Raw genomic sequence first — 6,402 nt, forward strand, 5'->3', positions numbered from 1 at the left:
TGGTTTATTTACAGCTGGACAGCCAATGAAAGTAAAACCAAACCTATGCGATATGTATTTGTATCTGTCTTTATCAACCACTAATTCCTCGGGTGCATCTGGCACAATATTTAGCACACAGATTTCATGGCTCTGAATTAAAGGGCACAAATGATCACCCAGAAAGGAAAAAGGGGGCTCAGAGAGCCTGCATTTTAACGAGGCGCAGAGGCACAGACATGCTCAACATTAAGAACGGGTTTGGAGCAGTACTCAGTGTGTGGATGAAGTACTAAGAGAAACGCTCCAAGGAGATCAACGCTTTCATTCTTTTATTCCATCAACCAACATGCACAGAGGGTCTACTCTGGTTCAGGCACTGTTTTGGGCTTTCTGGATGCAGATACGAAAATGATAGGCAGGTCCTAACTTTGATGGAGGTTGTGTGTGTGTGTGTGAGAGAGAGAGACAGACAGACAGACAGACAGACAGCGAGAAGTAGGGTGGGCTAAGGAAGGGTGACAGACAATACGAATAAAAAATGTGACCTTATTTGGTAAAAGGGTCTTTGCAAATGGAATGCAGTTAGGATCTTGAGATGAGATCATCCTGGATTATTCTGGTGAGCCCTGAATCCAAGGACAGGTGTGATCATAAGAGATAGAGAGAGACATAAAGAGGAGGAGAAGGTAACTTAAAGGTGGAGGCAACAATTGGCATTTTGCAGCCACAAGCCACGGAACACGGGGAGAAGCCATAAGAGGCAGGAAAGGATTCTCCACTCGGGCCCCCAGAGGTGGGGTGACCCCTTCAACACCCTGATTGACTTCGGACTTGTGGCCTCCAGAACTGGGACAGTACACCTTTCTGTTTGTTTTGAGCCACGATGTTTGTGGTCGTTTGTACAACAGCTCCAGGAAACTAACGCAGGCTCTAAAGAAAACAAAACTGATGAAGGCCGATGCTGGAAAGTCTCACGTTGTCAAAAGGCGTGTTCTTTGTAAGAAACAGGTGTCCGGGAGCCACGCCCACAGTCCTGCTCACGGAGGGTGGTCTTCCTTTACTAGAAGCTACGGTTCAGGCCAGGAGTGGACACCTGTTTTTGTTGCCTGCTAACATGTCTTCTCACTTCCTCTGATACAAAGTCTCTCCTGTGGGACCCTTTCCACGTTGTTCAGGTGGGGCGACCTCCCCTTCCTCTTGTCCCTCCAAACTCCCATTCGTGTGGCCTCACCAAGCATCTGCTGTCATCTGCCATCATCAGCTGTGCCCTAATTGGTTCAGGGATGAGCACATGACTCAGGTCAGGCCAATCAGAGGCCTTTCTGGGAATTTCCTTCTGGACATCCTCTGCGTGCTGTGATTGGCTCAGGATGAGCATGTGACTCAGGTTAGGCCAATCAGAGGCCCTTCAGGGGATTTTCTTCCGGAGCGCTTCTCTAGGGGGCTCGCTTAGATGCATGGCCCAATAGCTTTCCTTTTCCTCACTGTTTGTTTAAATTAGTTCTCAGTCTCTCTTGCTTGTGAATGAAAGGGTTGTAATTCAAGGCTCCATCCTGGTGACCTCTGCCAGACCTCATGTAGCCCATAGGATTCTTTCTTTCTGTCTAGCCTGGACAAAAGTCTGGAGGCAGAAGTACATCTCAAAAGGGCCCCTGCCCCCCTTCTGTGGATCTCATCCTACTTCCCTCTTAGCGGGAAAGGGGAGGGGGCAGGTCTTCACACTTTACTAGAAGCTACGGTTCGGGCCTCCGGGGAGGTCTTCTCCCCTCCCACAAGGGAGAAGAAAGAAGCAATCGAAAAGAAAAAGGGTCAAAGGAATCAAAGCTAAGAAAACTTCAAAGAGACACGGAACCCCCCAATGTACGGTTTTAAACATCTCTCTTTATCCCTTTGAAAATTCAATTCCCTAATACAGTGCCCCAATTTTGTAGTTGGCCTTAACCCCTATTAACGTTTCACTCTGTATCAATCTCAGCTATTTGGTGCATAAACAGAACTGATTCTGGCTGATTTAAGCCGAGAATTAATTTATCAGAAGGCTGGAGAACGGGCTCAGAAAAAGCACAACAACAGTAAGAAGATGAACAGGCAGGATGACGAAAATCAGGTCCCAGGACCAATCTGGGATAAGGGCTCAGCCAAACACCAGACATGGCTTCTCCCCAGGCCAGATCTATGGAGCGTGCCCCTCCCTCTGCCAGGTGTGAAGGGACCCCGTTTTTACAAAGCATGGCCAAGGCTGTGCGTGTGGAAATGCTTGTACTGGGTGTTGGGGACGTTTGCTACCACCTGCTGGCTTTGTGGTATTGCTCCTGCTGTGACAGGGCTCCTGGCCGGGCGTGTGGCCACCTTGTTATGCTGTGAGGTACCGCTATGCAGTTCAAGTTTATTTCCTTCAACAAACGCTGAAAAATTAACAAAAACAAACAGTAACCCACGAAACATGGGTCGTGCCTCTGGTAAGTTTGCCTCCTACTGAGACACCCATGGGGAAATTTCCGGAACACGAGTTAATTTGAAAAGATCTATTTGTCCTCTCTTGGGGTGAAGCAGAGGGGAGAAAGGTTGGAGCTGCCCCCACAGAGATTAGATTGTCCCAGGAGTGCTCTCTAGTGACAGACCCGTGAGAGGGTGGAAACCAGGTAAATCTTCACACACCTCATTAAAATGTCCTGCTGAAATTCAACCACATTCTGGTTCTGTGAATCAGACCCTTGGGCAAAGCAAGAGAAAATTCCAAGATGCAAACGCTCTCCTGTGAGAAGAGATCAAAAGGGCCATAATTGGGACGCCTAGGTGGCTCAGTCTGTTGGGGTTCCGACTTCGGCTCAGGTCATGATCTCGTGGTCCCTGAGTTCAAGCCCCACGTCATGCTCTGTGCTGACAGCTCAGAACCTGGAGCCTGTTTCAGATGCTGTGTCTCCCTTTCTCTCGCTCTCTCTCTCTCTCTCTCTCTGCCCTTCCCCTGCTCATGTTCTGTCTCTCTCTCTCTCTCAAAAATAAATAAGCATTAAAAACTAAAAATAAATAAATAAACAAAGGGACCATAATTTATAAGGGAGGTTAGCTGGAATCGACCGCAGTCTGTGCCCGCAGGAATTCAGCTTGTGCTAAAAGCAGCAATATCACTTCCGCTGTAACCCTCCCGTGTGGCCACATCTCTTACAGTCAAGACCTGCTCAAGGCGCCTGCGTGGCTCAGTCAGTTAAGCATCCCCCTTCGGCTCAGGTCATGATCTCACGGTTCATGGGTTCAAGCCCCCAGTCGGGCTGTGTGCTGACAGCTCGGAGCCTGGAGCCTGCTTCTGATTCTGTGTCTCCCTCCCTCTCCCTCTCTCTCTGCCCCTTCCCTGATTGCTCTATTTTTCTCTCAAAAATAAAAATAAAAAACACATTAAAAAGATTTTAAGAGACACAGGAGACCTCCCTTCTCCCCGCAGTGAGATATAAATGCCTGTGGCTGAAGCCACCCAGTGTGTGGTACTTTGTCATAGGCGTCCTAGCTAACTAGGACAATCTCTTACCTCTGGTGTCTAGAGAATAGAGGCCTCACCTCGTCTGTGTCCCTGCCCCTCAACGTGCATTCATTGAACAAAATATTTGCAAAAGCATCTGCTCCGGTCCTGGACCTGGCCTAGGGGCTGGGTTCCAGAAGTGCTTCAACAGGGTGCTATCTGGTCAGGTCCCCTGCAAAAGGAATTTTAACTTGAACTCTAAATGACGAGAATGAGCACCCCCTCCCCCGCCAGGGCGGGTCTGGTGCGGACAGAACAAGTAGGATGTGCTTGAGGGGCAGAAAGGAAACTGAGGCGGCATGCCTCAGTTTGTCCAGGTGCATGGTGTGGAGGGTGTGGGCACCGTGCAGGAGCTGAGGTCTCCCCTCTTGCGCCCCCGCTGTGAGGGGCAGGATGTTGGAGTGGCTATGGATGGGCACAGACTGCAGCCAGACAGCCTGTGTTCTAATCCCAGCCGTGCCACTAACTCATCGTGCAATTCTGGATTAGGTTCTCTCTCGGCCTCTCTGTGCCTCGGTTTACTCACCTGTAAAACGGGGGATCATTATCTCAAAGGATTGGTGTTAAGATTGAAATACTTAGGAGAGCACCTCAAGTGTGGGAAGGACTGCACAGGTCAGCCCTCATTGTCAGATTTAATGTCGTTGGCCCTCTTGAGAATTATTGTCCTTAAAAGAAACACCTTAGAAACATCTCCGGCAGACGTGGGACTCGTAAAAACCACACATTTCTTCCCATGCTCAGCAGAGACCTTGTCGTGTGTCCAGTAGCCCAGACAGGTTCTCTGGGATAACTCGACTTTGAAATGACACATTTGAAAAGAAAGTTTATGAGGACTGAGTTCTTGATAACGTAGATCCTAATGATGTGCTCTTTAGGGCCGTCGGCACCTGCTGGTGGGCCATCATATACTACAGCCAATTTTTAAAATTGCTAGTTGTGAGAAATGTTCCAGAAACATCTCAGACCTCCGAGAAAGGTCCAGTGCTCTCCAGAGAGGAGAGCAACGTGGGTAGAGAGACCACCATTCTCCTCAGTGGCGTGGGCCTACCGGTCCCAGGGAGAGTCCTGAACGTGAGCTGGAAAGTGGGGAGCACTCCCCCAGAGCAGGAGCGGCCTTGTCTTTCCCATTCTCCTGGAGCTTAACCAACAGGTCCTCTTCAGGAATCCTGGGAGATGCCACCAAGACAGAGTTCTGTTTTTTAATATTTATTTATACTGAGAAAGAGAGAGAGGGAACGGGAAAAGGGCAGAGAGAGATTCCCAAGCCGGGTCCTAGCTGTCAGCACAGAGCTCCAAAAGGGGCACAGAAACCCACGTGGGGCTCGAACCCACCAACCGTGAGATCATGACCTGAACCGAAGTCAGATGCTTATCCAACTGAGCCACCCGGGCGCCCCCCAAGACAGAGTCTGTTAAAACAGAATGAAGAGAGTATCAAATCCATGCATAGGGGGTGAGTGGAAAGGAGGGGGGACAAGAAGGAGGGAAGAGAAAAGAAGGAAAGGAAAGGAAAAGGGAGAGAAAGCCCAAGCATGAGGGCTTAGAAAAGATTCAAGAAAGGCAGACAGTATTAGGTATCTCAGGACTTTCTGAATAGATTTTATGACATGGAGATGAAATTTAAGAGTTTCCAATGCACAGAAAATGGGCTCCCTTCTTTTCTCTTTGGCTTCCCTTCCCCTTTTCCTGACTTTCTCCGGAAGGAAGGAGCCGAGGCTCCTGCCCACCTCCCTTTGGAAATCGAGGGGTGTCCCACCCTTCCCCTTCTCCACCCCCAAATCCCCTGCTCTACTTCCTTTAATGAGCAAACTCTTTCGAAAGCTTCCAAAGGCTACCATTTCTAGTAATGTTTAGCGACGTCCAAAGAACAGTTGCAAAAAAGTATGATATGCTATTGATGAGGTTAAAAATAGCTAAAGAAGTGCAATGCGACTGATCTTTAATGTGCCTATAAAGAAATATAAAGTAATTGGATTCTCAAGAGTCCCTCTGATTTAAAAAGGGGAAGGGGGCCCCTGGGTGGCTCCGTCAGTTAAGCGTCCAACTTCGGCTCAGGTCGTGATCTCCTGGCTCCTGAGTTTGAGCCCTGTGTTGGGCTCTCCACTCTCAGCTCAGAGCCCACTTCAGATCCTCTCTCCCCGCCTCTCTCTCTGCCCCTCCCCCACACTCTCTCTCTCAAAAATAAACGTTAAAAAATAAATAAATAAAATGAATTAAAATAAAAGTGATACATTTTACGTTAAAAAAAATACATGGGGCGCCTGGGTGGAGCAGTCGGTTAAGCGTCCGACTTCGGCTCAGGTCACGATCTCGCGGTCCGTGAGTTCCAGCCCCGCGTCGGGCTCTGGGCTGATGGCTCAGAGCCTGGAGCCTGCTTCCGATTCTGTGTCTCCCTCTCTCTCTGCCCCTCCCCCGTTCATGCTCTGTCTCTCTCTGTCTCAAAAATAAATAAACGTTAAAAAAAATACAGCATAAGCAAGTAAAGAGTCTGGTTAATGTGATAAATTCAATTAAACTAGTTGCCACTTTATCGATGTTACATACAATCTCTTTTGAACATTAAGATGTATTTGATTTCTTCCCATCCATAATTTCCCTCCTAGAAACATGAATGTCAACAAATGGCACATATAGCAAAAATCTTAGAGAGCTGGGGATTTTTGTTTTTTGCTTTTAGCATTTATTTATTTATTTTGGAGAGAGAGAGAGATCGGGCACCACAAGCAGGGGAGGGGCAGAGAAGGATGGGGAGAGAGAGAGAGAGAGAGAGAGAGAGAGAGAGAGAGAATCCCAAGCAGGCTCCACACTGTCAGCGGATTCACGGCTCAAACCCAGGAACCATGAGATCACGATTTGAGCCGAAATCAAGAGTTGGACGCTTAACAGACTGAGCCACCCAGGTG

This window comes from Felis catus, chromosome C1 (assembly GCF_018350175.1).
Source record: "Felis catus isolate Fca126 chromosome C1, F.catus_Fca126_mat1.0, whole genome shotgun sequence".
NCBI lineage: Eukaryota > Metazoa > Chordata > Mammalia > Carnivora > Felidae > Felis > Felis catus.